The 12,974-nt window shown below is 41.9% G+C and overlaps 1 long non-coding RNA gene across 3 annotated transcripts in view; it reads right to left on the reverse strand.

Moving 5' to 3' along the window:
• Positions 1 to 1,164: 1,164 nt before the first annotated feature.
• Positions 1,165 to 12,974, reverse strand: part of LOC309629128 — a 29,090-nt gene continuing 17,280 nt past the window's right edge. For 2 of the 3 annotated variants that reach the window (XR_014244865.1, XR_014244867.1), the window contains one exon: positions 1,165 to 10,620. This is a non-coding gene — a long non-coding RNA (uncharacterized lncRNA). The remainder of the gene's footprint in view (positions 10,621 to 12,974) is intronic. The other variant, XR_014244866.1, reaches the window with a different exon arrangement.

Here is a 12,974-nt window from a genome sequence, read left to right on the forward strand (position 1 = left end):
CTCAGGCCACAGGGGCTAAGCCTGTCCCATCAAGCCTACCTTGCTGGTGTAGAAGATGTCCAGACCAGCAACCTCTGCAGGTGGAGGGTCTGGCCAAGCAGGTGTTCCTTCTCCCAAACCCACCAATCAGAGGAGTCGCTGCTCCTCTGCTAGGGGTGGGGCAGGAGGTCGGGTGTGCTACTCTAGTGGCGGTCCCCTTACTTGGAAACCTGAGGCATGTGGCATAAGTGATTCCCCCCTCTCACATACACACAAAGGCTATAATAGGAAAGTAAAGGATCAACGAGGGATATAGGAGGATGACTCAATTAGGATCTGGATACTAGGAAGGCTCCTTTGAGTGCGACACTAAAAACAAGCCCCCAAGCAATTTGGTTTCAGAACCCAAACTATTTACCTTCAGGGACAAGATCCTGCAGGACTTAATGTTAAGATGTTGGGTTTTTTCTTAAGAGCAATGGCACAATATTGAAGAGTTTAGGCAGGGGAATGACAGATCAGATTAGCGTTTTCAAAAGCTTACTCTGCCAGCCACAGGAGTGGTGGGAGATAAGAGGTAGGGTTGCCAGAATTAACAAATAAAAATACAGGAATTTTTATTGAATTTGAAATTCAATTGAATTGAATTTGAATTTGAAAAAGTTGAATTTGAAATTCAAATTAGCAACAAATAAGCATGTCCCAAATATCATATGGGACATACTTATGCTTAAAAGAATCGTTCTTTGTTTAGCTGAAATCATCGCTTATCTGTTCACCCAACTTTAACTGGGTGTTCAGCATGTTATTTGGCAACCCTAGCAAGAGGGGAAGAAGTAGAGAACCCAGCTAGGACGCCATGGCAGGAACTGGTGACGGTGCAGATGGAGGGACGGGGTAGATACCAGTCCTGCTGTGAAGGTGGACTCTTGGTGATGGATTGACGTGGTGGGTGAGGGAGACTGTCTGGGGTCAAGGGTGACTCAGATTCCAGGGGAGCCTTTGGATGGACAGAAGTGCCAGTCCAGCCGACGTCACAGAATGGGAATAACATTAGTTTTGACATTGCAGTCTGCTGCTCTCTTGTAAAGCTGTGCGCCCTATGCAGCCATGCTTATTGCAATATTTACCTCTTTATTTTTATTTGTTTGGAGATTTTGTTATTTTTTAATTTATTTTATTTAAAAAATTTTTTTGGCTGCGTTAGGTCTTCGTTGCTGTGCACAGGCTTTCTCTAGTTGCGGTAAACGGGGGCTACTCTTCATTGCGGTGGCGTCTCTTGTTGCAGAGCATGGGCTCTAGGCGCGTGGGCTTCAGTAGTTGCATCACTCGGGCTCAGTAGTTGTGGCGCACGGGCTTAGTTGTTCCGCGGCATGTGGGATCTTCCCGTACCAGGGATCGAACCCATGTCCCCTGCATTGGCAGGAGGATTCTTAATCACTGCGCCACCATGGAAATCCCAATATTTACCTCTTTATTAACGAATTTCAATATAATCTGGTGTGGAACCTGAGACACGGGGAAAGGGCCTTGGGCACTGCCAAATAAAAGTGGCATAAACACTGTGCAGTCCTAGCATCACTGTGCCTAGGATGACATTGCATATCACTGAGAAAATTATTAAAAGCGTCTAAATTCAGAAGACAATGAAATTAGTCCACCAGCGAGAGGATTACTGTGTTCTGGTCTTCTGACTGTGTGACTCTGGACAAGTCCCTTAATGACTCCTTGATTATGTAAAATGTGATATAAATGTAGCCTGTCCTATTATGTGGCTGTTATGAATATTGTGTGAATTACAAATATGAAAAATACTTTAATAATATTCAGATCCTATTATGGACAGAATGTTCGCATCCTCCAAAAATTCACATCTTGAAGTCCTAACCCCCAATGTGATGGTATTTGGAGACGGGGCCTTTGAGAAGTAATTAGGGTTAGATTAAGTCATGAGGGTGGGGCCCTCATGATGAGATTGGTGGCCTTATAAGAAGAGGAAGATCTCTCTCTCTCTCTCTGTCTGTCTCTCTTCACACATGCACATTGGAAAGGCCATGTGAGGACACAGTGAGAAGGTGGCCATCTGCAAGCCAGGAAGAGAGTTCTCACCAGAACCTGACCATGCTGTTCCCCTGATCTCAGTCTTCCAGACTACAGAACTGTGAGAAATAAATTTCTGTTGCTAAAGCCACCCAGTCTATTCCACTTACGACCTTCCAAGCTGATTAAAATAGGTACTATTAATTTTACAAAAGTAATTAGGTATAAGCAAGCAAGAAATAAACAGCAAGGCAAAAATCTCTTGCTATTTTTAGTCTGCCAGTGAATGTGCTGAATCTGTAAGCTAGACCACCTCACATGTGGTCTCAGGTCTCGAGTTTTGGGGTGAAATATATGTGTGTATTTTCTTGCGTTCTCCTTTTTAACCTCCCAAACACACACATTAAGGGCAGTCTTGAAAAGGAGATGTCACAAAGGGTGTTAGTGTGTGAAGAAGGGGAAAGGGAGCTTGGTTGCTAGGAAACCAGGGAACCAGTTTAGTTCAACAGCCACTAGGTGTTTAGGGACTGTGTGAATTGTGCTGACTGCACGTATGTGAGCATGGGGCGGGGGAGGGGGCACTTCTCTTTTAACACTAACTAGAACACTGGAGCAGCCAGCCCTCCAGTCAGAAATCTGGTTCTGATATCAGATGTAAAAACAAGCTGGACAGTGTACTAACACAGTAAGTCTTTCCATGACTAGAGACAGAAACCCAATTCCAATAGGGAATTTATTATATAACTGGGAAGTCCAGGGGTGGCTATTGCTTTGGGCAGGGCTGAATCCAGTGACTTGAGTGATGTCATTAGTTTGCTCTCTCTCTCGCTCTCTCTCTGTGCAGTGGTCTCATTCTCACTGATTTTATTTTTCTGTCCCTAAGGGGGCTCCCTGCTGGTGGTAGGGAAGTGGTAGTCTGCCTTCAGGGAAGTCCAGGTTCCTGTGTCTCAGGGAACTACCTTCAGGCAAAGAAAGATCTTCTCTTTCCCATGATCCGTGTATAAAACCACATGCAAGGAATCTGATTAGCTCTGCTTCGATCAGAGGCTCTCCTCCTGGACTGATTACCGTGGCCAGAGTAACAGAATACTCCGATTTGTAGCCCCACCAAAACCATATGGAATAGAGAAAGGCAATTCCCCAAAGAAAAATGGGATCTGTTACAAGAAGTTGAGGGAATGGAAGTGGGCAGATCAAAACAGTTGATACCCACCACAGTACTTGAAAAGACATCTACAAGTTTGCTGTGACTTTTATCCGTATGGGAACTTTTATAAAAATTATTTATGGAAGATACCCACTGACTTTTACTGGTTCCTATACCCAGAAAGTCTAGTGTATAGCTTGGCCTTGGGATTCAAAAATGTTATCTAGAACTGGTTTGCTCCATCTTTCAGCTCTACCTCATGGGGAGTTCATTTAATTCCCAGCCTGTTAGGAACTCTTGTCTTCAATCATTCTGTCAACAGTCTCAAAAGAAAGAAAGAACTCTTTCCTGCAGCTCCTGTACAAGTCTGGGATCCACTGATTGTGACCATATTGTATGAGTCATGTCCCATCCCTCAACCAATCCCAGGGGGATCTGGTGACGGGTCTGAGTCATATGTCCACTCCTGGTGTGGGGAAAAACCTCACTGGAATCACACTGACTGAAAATGAGGAAGAAGGTTTTCATAAAGGAAATTCTGTGTTCTCTTATGAAATAAAAGTAGGAATGGATTCTGAGTAGCCAAAGAAAAAAACAGAAGACCAACACAGGCATTTAGATGAATTCTAACGTTTCACTGTTACTTATGTGAACATCCTTGTACATAAATATCTGTTGATATCTCTCATTATTTCTTTAAGATATGGTTTCAGTTCTGTTGCTGCATGACAAACCACCTCAAAAGAAGCTTAGTGGCTTGAAACAACAACAGTGATCTATTTCTCACGAGTCTGTGGGTTGACTGGGCTCAGCTGGGAAGTTCTGGTCCACGTGCTGTAACTGGAGTCACACATGTGGCTGCATTTGGCTGAGTGCTTGGCTGAGACTGTATCATCAAAGACAGTCTCTCCTTAAATTAGGAGGGTGGCATTAACATATCCACACTGCTGTATATAAAATGGATAACCAACAAGGACCTACTGTATGGCACAGGGGACTCTACTCAATATCATGTAATAACCTATAATGGAAAAGAATCTTAAAATAAAGATTAAATAGATATGTATAACTGAACCACTCTGCTGTACACCTGAAGTTAACACAACATTGTAAATCAACTATACTTCAATTTTAAAAAGAAAAAGGAAAGGGAAAAAAAAAGACAAGTGTCTCCTCCTCCGAGGCCCCTCTCCACGTGGCCTCTTATCATTCCTCAGAAACCTGGGCTTCTTTACAGCACATTGGCTGACTCCCAAGAGGGAGAAATGGAAACTATCCATTAAATCTCTTAAGGTCCAAGCTTGGATGTCCCAGTCTATTACTTGTGCTTCTTTCTGTTAGTCAAAGCAAGTCACAGGGCCAGCCAGATTCAAGGGGAGAGAGGGATAAATATACCCATAGAAATGGAAATGCTGGGTGAAAGATTGTATATATTTACTATTCATAATACAAATTACCAAATTTTCCTCCAGAAAGGTTCTACCAATATACAACCAGCCCCCCCCGCAGCAGTGTGTAAGAGCATGTATTTCACCACGTGAGTGCCAACCCTCAGCAGTTACATAGGTTTAAAAATAAAAATGTGGTTTATGCAGATGTTGTGTCTGGAGCTCTAGCACATATCTCAGACCACAAAGACAAGGGCCACATCATGGGGATGACAGGGCCCTGGCCTGGGAGAATCCTGTGTGCTTGAAGACTTCATGAAACAGCTGTTACACTAGCTTAAATGCCTACCTCCAGACTTTTACCCAAGAGAGAAATAACCCAGCAGCAAATAGCTACCTGGAATCCAAATTTTTAAATGTTGATGTTGTCAAATTTTTCTCATTTTGTTTTTTTTCCTCATAAAAGTTTGAAAGTGCCAGTTTCCATATATCTTAAGATGTTTTCAAGTCTTAGGATGAATAATAGCTGTAGAGACAGTTGGTTTATTATGCTAAATTTATCAATTTAGTACAAAGGGAAGATTGCTATTACTGGGACTGGAAGGCATCCCTGAGGTTTAGAAACGGTCTTATTGGCTTTAGGTGGAGAACTATAGCTTGCCTTTTACAAGGAAAATGCCCCTGGAGGTTCTCTGCTAACAGCCCTGACTTCCAACTTACAGCTGAAGACACCATCTCCCAGAGAGCTTCATGGAGCCTGACTTAATGGACAGAATACATCTGGATTGCAGTCTGGTTGTGCCCTGGTTGCATGTCCTGGGTAAATCAGATCTTCTTCAGCCTCAGTTTCCTTACCTGTAAAAGGAGATAACATTCCTATCCCACAGAGCTGGTATAAACATTAAACAAGCTTCTATATAAAGTGCTTTACACAATTCCTGGCACAGAGGTGCTCAGAAATAGTCCTTCCCTCCCTCTATTGCCCGTTCACCCAAGATTCCATAACACGCCATCTTCCTCCTTCAGCTGGTGCGGGCTCATAACTGGTCCAAAAGGGCTGTTTGCTGAGGCATATGGCTCTTCAACCCTATTTCTAAACACGGGATCGGGTTTCTCTCTTGTAAATCCACAGCATTAACTCTTAAGATCTCAGCAACTATGATATGATTGGGGACTAGCTTTGGGCCATGACAATGACAAAACAGATTTTGTCAACAGGTGTTTGAAGCCCAGTGTTGGGCTGAGTTTTCTTTGTTAATCCCTGGTTTCAAAGGAGGAAATGGTTTTTTGCCTGTTTACTTTGCCTGAGTGGTCTGCTGAGGTCAGTAGAATCCTATTAATTATTGCATTGGACAAACACTGGGTTCCTCTAAAGTTTCCTGCTGTTCTGAGACTTCGTGCCTTAGAGTATTTGTTTAGATAGTTTCTGAATTGGAGTGGAGGCATTACACGAGCTTAAGCTATGTGATGATAGCTTTATAAGTGCTCTTACACTCAGGGTGTGATGGTTTTCTTATCTCTATGAATTGTCCATGTTCTTAACATCAGCTTTTCCTTAACTCTCTTCTTTGGTCATCTACATCTTACCAGTGACCACTTCCTGTATTTCCAAATTATAAATCCTTTTAGGGTAGGCATCAAATTATTTGTGATTTTTTTCCTCTACAACACCTAAGACCAGTACTTTGTACATAGCAGGGACCAAAATGATTAAGTGAATGAATAAAACAATGAATGAATAAGCAAACAAAAGTTTTTTTACAGTTTTGTTTCTTATACTAAATATTCAGGTTCCTCATAAAAGTCATAGAAATTTGTGAACTTACGAGCTCATAATCCCACAATGAAAGAAAGACCTTTCTTGTTTTTAATTTTTAAAAATATTAATTAATTTATTTATTTATTTAGTCTTTTTCAAATTCTTTTCCCACTTAGGTTATTAAAGGATATTGAGCAGCGTTCCCTGTGCTATACAGTAGGTCCTTTATGGTTATCTATTTTAAATATAGTAGTGTGTACATGTCAATCACAAATTCCATCTTTAAGAAACAAGTTCTATGTCAATTAAGAATAGGCTCAGCAGAGACTGGCAGGAAGTCTAAATCAGAGCAGCTTGGATAGGTGTGTTATTCAGTGTACTTTTGTCTGACATAGTAGAAGCCCAGGGGTGTCCATCCATGGCTAGCGTGACCCCTCAGGTGGCAGGCGTCTGGGCTTTTTCACCTTGCAGCATTGCTATCCTCAGTGTGTGGCTTCCACCTTCATGGTCCCAGATGGCTATTCAAACTTCTGCCATCACATCAGCATTCCCACCTGAGAGAAAAGGGAAGACTACACCCTCTTCTTTAAAGACAACTTACTTCCCAGAAGTTGCTTCTACCACTTCTGCTTACACCTCATTGGCCAGAATTCAGTCACATGGGAGCCTAGGAAATGTAGTCTTTATTTTGGGCAGCTGTGCGTCTGGCTAGATTTTGGGGGTCTGTTGCTGAAATAAGAAGGCTTGAACAGATATTGTGGGACAAATAGGTTTCTTAGCCACAATTTCCCATTGCTATTTGGATAAAGTATAAACTCATCGTTCTGACCTTTCTGATCATCACTGCTTGGTCTCTGGCCTCATCCCTGGTTACTTATTTATACTATTTCAGCTCTGTTTTCCTACTTTCATTTTCTGTGAAGGAGTGGGCTCCACTCCACCTCAGTACCTTTGCACATGCTCTCATCGCTGGGATTTAGGAATCCTAGATTGGGTTTCTCTGTCCCCATACTTTCTCATAACATCTTGCTACTAGCTCTTTGTAACGCCTACCACAATTACAATTATAAATGATTTATGTAATTATTTGTTTTATCTCCATCTCTCCTGCTAACTGTAATTCATCTGAGTGCAGGGACTTTGTTCATGGCTCTATTTCCAGAATCCTAAAGGCATTTGGCACAGATTAGGCACTTAATAAGTCTTTGCTAAATAAATTCATAAACTTTCTAATGGAATGTTCTCACTTTACAGATGAGGTAATAGTTTAAACATGAATTGAGGAGTCTGGATTCTAATTTCTTTAATCAGTTGGTTAAAATGAAGGTTTCAGCTAATGTTGCAAATCTTCCTGAAGTGTTCTGCTCTAATTTCTTCCTTTGGGAAGGACAGTGCATCAAACAGTATTTATTCTTCCTTTGACGGTTAGGGTCTTAGTGTGCCCGAGGGCCAACACTATAAACATTGATCAACACTGACTGAAACCACAGATGCAGAATGAGAAAGAAATTGCATGGGGCCTGCCTGAGTCTGGGATACAGCTTGGAAAGTTGCTTTAAACAAATGTGCTCAACATTCGACTCTTTTCTTCTCAGTCACCTCTTTCTCCCAAATGTAGTGTGCCAAAAAATTCTAGTGATTGTGTTTCCCAGTTGATGAAGGATTTATTTTATGCAGGAATTGTCACCCTTGTTTTGAAAGAAAAAATAACTTTGTAAAAAGTGTCAGTTGCATATTGGGGCTGTGAGTGACAGTCATGTGTGATTTCAACAATTCTTAGTTTAAAGCAGCGGAGGAAAATGGCATTATTTCTTGTCGTCCTGATCTTTAAACATCAACTGCTAGAATCAACACAAAGGAGAGAGGCCAGGAAGAAGGAAGCCGATCTTTGGAATACCCTGAATCCCGGTGATGGCCCAGAGTTGTCACAGAATGTCATGATTTAAGAAGGTAAGTTGTTTGGAAAGCTGTGAGTCTCAGTTGTCCTGGGATATGGGACTTTGATAGATGGAGGAAACAGAACCTTTCCTCAAACTACAGTATATTTATGGCATTTGTCCAAGATTTTAATTTAATAAAGTATGTCTTTCATTTTAAAAAGTTTGTACTTTTAATCTTTTCCTCTAATTCCCTGTAACTAAAAATGGACGTTTTCTTTCTAAGTGTTTAAAATAGCTTTTACCTGCTCTGTATTTACCCCGAGGTCAGAGGCTCCTTTCCCTTCCCCAGCACCTCACTGCCTTCCTCAATGCTGGCACCTCTCGCCTGTGAAATGAAGAAGAATAAACAAGTCAAGGAGCTAAAAGGAGGAGATGAAAGGGTGTGGAAGCAAAGTGTATGATGGTGACAAACTTTTATTTGAACAGAAGCCTGTTCTAGTCCCAAACTGTTCTTAAAATAATTTATCTTCTAGAGAAATTTAGTCATCAAAGTCTAAACACTAACCAGGAGTAAAGGCTAAAACGTTACCCATTTAAAAATGCTACTTCACAGTGTATATCAGCAATTAACACTTCAGATGGGGTTGGTGTAGTTTAAAATATGTACCCATCTATTCTAGTTAAGAGAAAGCCTGTGGACCTAATCTTAGTAGCTTTAAGGGAGGTTTGAATTGATGGGGATTCAGGCAGGCTAACTGTCAGTCAATGAATATTCTTGCTACTTAATATTCAGTATGATGTGATCAAGTAGGGATGCAGTCAATCAAATGGGGCTCCAGTTGGGGGCAGAGTGAGGGGTGGGGAGAAGGCGTTTCCAGGGCAATGACAGGATACAGGTAGTGTCATGGCTATCGTGTGTCTGCCCAGTGGGGAAATCTATTTTCGGCTTGGATGCCAATGAGGAAGTGATGCTTCCTGTCACATAGATGTTAAACAGCCCCTCCCTGTGCCTTGGCTAAGTGGCAGATACCACCCAAACGTAGGCGGAGTGCTCAGAATAGAAGAAAGTCTAGTATGGTGCTGCCACTCTTGGGAAAGTAGGTAAAGTTGGTAAAGTTAGGGACTTAGTATTTTTGGTAGGCAGAGCTTATCAGAGAAATCAAAACCTCCTTAACAATATTCTGATGAGAGCTCAGTTCTGCTTCACACCTAGAAATAAGGAAGGAATCAGGGCCAGTACTGAGAGAATGGGAGAGAACACAGCATGGAGCACACAAGAGGAAACCAGCATACCTTGGAAAATAAAGAAGGAGGATCTCCACGAATGCCTCCCAAAGTGAGGGTTGGTGCTGGTCTGCGGACTGTTGGCTACTGGTCGGCAATGTGAGAAACACAGAGATTTAGAGAAAGCATTTAGAAAAGATGGTAAGAATTTGATATTGCTGCAATGTCCAAGTGTGGTCCTGGACTCTTGTAATTTATCTTGTACCAGAGCTGTCTTTTTGTTTGGGTTGGAAGCAATAAGATAACATGGGAGACATACACCTAAGATCGCTTAAGACACAGAGAAAGACATGAGGAATGGGTGGGTATTTAGGAATGAAACTAAAGACAGGCCTGAGCCCTGGGGAGCAGAGGCGGGATGGAACCAACAGCAGACTTGTCTCATTGAACGGGGTATGGACCACTTTGAGCAAATTCACATGGTAAGACATGTGTGGTATGATAGTTTAGTTTGCCAATTTTAACCCAAAAGTGTATAAAATCGAGAACTCATTGTTCATCATAAGATAATTTGAATATATTATTTAAATGGTTAAATGTAAAAACTGGCTACAGATGAATTATGATGGGACAACAAAAGTTTTTGAGTATAAGAGTGATTCTTGATATTACTCACCTACACACATACTTCCGATGAAACGTGTACAATTTTCATAATTCTTTTCTTTTATCATTGATATATTTGTTAGACAGTTATCTGAATCATAGGGCCCCACTGGAATATCAGACAAAATGCTGTTGCTTAGAATGGCTACAACTGGGTGTGCCAAACCTTCTGGAGTATTTCTCAAACCAGCCGAGACTGAGTTCCCGCGGGGTATGCTACAAATCTTTCCAGTCCTCTGCATTTGAAAGGTTTACATTTCCACTTCAATAAATTACAGTTTATAAAAAAAACAAAAAACAAAAAACACACCTACATTATCAAAATTTATGTCCTGTTCCTGGATTCTTGTAACTTATCATGTACCAGAGCTATGTTTGTTTGTGTTGAAGGCAACAAGAAGAACATAAAGATATATACCTAGACTACTCACACTCTACAGAAAGCTGCACATCAATTGAGGGAGGCCGTTGCCTGAATGGACAGCTATTTAGGAGTTAAACCAAGGACAGGCATGATGGAGCCCAGGGCAGCAGAGTCTGGGTAGAAAAAATACATAGACACACAGTCAGGAGATGTGGATTTGAGTCTTGCCTCTGCCTCTTAACCAGCTGCGTAATCTTGGGCAAGTCACTTAACCTCCTGTGCCTTAATTTTCTCATCTAGAAAGTGGGAAACATGACATGCTTTTCTGGGTTCTCTTTTTTTCTGTTTCTTTTTAATTTTAATTGTGCTGAAATACACATAACATAAAATTTACCATCTTAATCATTTTTAAGTGTACAGTTCAGTGGCATTAAGTACATTCACATTGTTGTCTACCATCACCACCATCCATCCACAGAACTCTTTTCATCTTGCAAAACTGAAACTCTGTACCTATTAAACAACAGCTCCCCACTTTTCTGGGTTCTTGTGCAGTCCGAATGACAGATTGTATTGGGGCTACAGATGATGGGAGAGTTAGGCCTGGGGGAGAGCAGAAAATGTAAAGGGCCAGAGAGTAAACATTTTGTATTTGGGACTGTCTCTGTTGCAACTACTCAACTCTGGTATTGTAGCTTGAAAGAAACCATATAATAATATGTAATTTAATGTCCTCATATACATTTATTTATAAAACTAGGTAGGCAGTGGGCTGAATTGGTCCAAGGGTCAAAGTTCATCAACCTCTGAGCTAGGAGACTAGAGACCTGAATTCGAGTCCTAGCTCTGTTTTTATGTCACCAGGTGACCTCGTTATTTCTTGTTTTTCTATCACCATGGGACCCTCCCGGGTCTGTTCAATTCTATGCCATTTGGAAGAGTAAGGCAGATGACAAGGAAGCTTGTGAGAGTGAAAAGATTTTAATGAACATTTTGATTGAAAACAAAAATTATAGCAGTACCTAAGATGAAAAATTAAAGTGTAAGTACAATCTGAGTATGGGTAGGAAGAAGATAGTATAAAGCTTAAAAAAAGACAACAAAGAATTGAGTGACTTCTTCAGTGCCCCAGGAGATCAAGCAGACTGAAGATGATACAGGATTGACCTCAACCTCCCTGTCATCAGGGAATCCCCCCTCAGCCCAAGACCAGATGGTGGTCTGGAACTCAGGGGCCTGATCTCCTCTCTCCCCGAGCATGTGAGCAGAGCTTAGGGCCTGAGTGGGAGGGAACGAGTAGCAGATGTTATCATTGCCAGCCCATAACCCCTCACTTCCTTTGCCTGCATGTGGGGCAGGCCAGAAATGCTGGCAGTTAACTTCTCAGGAGCTTCCCCCAACCAGTGAGAGATGGGAGGTGGTGGGTCAATACTCCTGCTCTCCCTCTTCTCGAATGAGCCAACTCTGAGTTGTTTTCTACACCGTTTCCCAGAGGTTCACACAGGATGGAGCCCTCGGCTCCCACAGCAGTAAACTCATCAACACATCCTTTATTGGCTTCATTCCTTGCCTGTCTCACTTCCCCTGTCTCTTACCAGTGATTCCTGAGATCATCTCTCCAATGAGCTACTGATACCCAGCTTTTTGTCTTAGGGTCTGCCTCTTGGGAAACTCAGAAGAAGACAAAACCACATGGATATGCAGTCATTAGGAGAGAGCCAAAGGCTTACACAGGACCAATACTCAGGACCACAAGGAAATTCCCTTCATTCAGTCTGACCACCCTGGAGCAGAGCGTCTTCTAGAAGAAAATTGGACCTTGCTCATGTGTCAGGGGAAGTTTTAGGTGTGCAATAGGTGCGGAGTTCCTTCTCTGTGCAAGAAAGCTACTCCTCTGTGGTCACCAAGATGAGAAAAACACAGTCCTACCTGGCCAGAGGCTTGTCATTTGGTTCTTTCAGGACAGCAAAAAGGCTTTTTAGCTAATAGTCCTTTCTTTCAGTTCTAATAAAAAGGGATCTTCGTAGAGTCTTCACACTTGTTGATGGCTCAAGCTTTGGTCCCAGGGTATGTCTCTCAGTTTCTGAAACTCTTTTAGCTTCAGCTCGTTTCTGGACTTTCGAACATATACTCTTCTTTCTGCCTGGAATACTCACCCTGTTCATTGTGCCTGGCTCCCACTCCCCATGTCATTTCCTATGGGAAAACTTCCCTGATCTTCCCTAGATCGAGGTCGATATCTGCTATTATGTTCCCTCAGTGCCCTGTTCTTCCACCATCATTGCACATATGAAATAGTATGTGATTGCTTATTTAATTATGAGAGGTCAGGGTCACAGCTTATTTATATCCTTACCTCCAGTGCCTAGCACAGGGATGGGGTACCCAATAAATATTTATTAAATGAACAATATGCTTAAAAGGTAAAGGACCCATCCTAGGGCTCCATGGTGGTTTATAGAGCAGTTGTAGGGAGGAGGAGTAGAGGCAGATGTGATCACTGACAAAAGTCCAGATTTCTCTGTAC

This window comes from Balaenoptera borealis (assembly GCF_965194805.1).
Source record: "Balaenoptera borealis genome assembly, chromosome: 5".
Lineage (NCBI taxonomy): Eukaryota > Metazoa > Chordata > Mammalia > Artiodactyla > Balaenopteridae > Balaenoptera > Balaenoptera borealis.